Raw genomic sequence first — 475 nt, forward strand, 5'->3', positions numbered from 1 at the left:
AGAGCATGTGACCCCCTACAAGCAATCTCCTTGTCTGCTGCTCTGAACCCCAAGCAGTCCCAAGCTGCTAGTGCCTGGGAAAGCAGAGGAAGAGCAAAAACACAGACATTTGGTCCCATTTTAAAAACCTGCCCAGACATAAGGACAGAGGCCCAGAAAAGAGGACATGTCCAGGAAAACCCAGACGTATGGTAACCCTAGGGGAGACAGAGTTTCATAGTTTCTAGGGTCAGAAGGGACCTGAGCAGATTATCGAGTCCAACCCCCTGCCATGGCAGGAAAGAGTACTGGGGTCAAACGACCCCAGCAAGGTGTTCATCTAGCCTCCTCTTAAAGACCCCCAGGGTAGGAGCCAGCACCACTTCTCTTGGAAGTTGGTTCTAGATCCTAGACACCCTGACCGTGAAGTAGCGCCTCCTGATATCTAGCCTAAATCTACCCTCTGCCAGCTTGTGACCGTTATTCCTGGTCACTC

The sequence above is a fragment of the Crocodylus porosus genome, unplaced genomic scaffold (genome assembly GCF_001723895.1).
Source record: "Crocodylus porosus isolate Cpor-Errol unplaced genomic scaffold, CroPor_comp1, whole genome shotgun sequence".
NCBI classification, from domain to species: Eukaryota; Metazoa; Chordata; order Crocodylia; family Crocodylidae; genus Crocodylus; species Crocodylus porosus.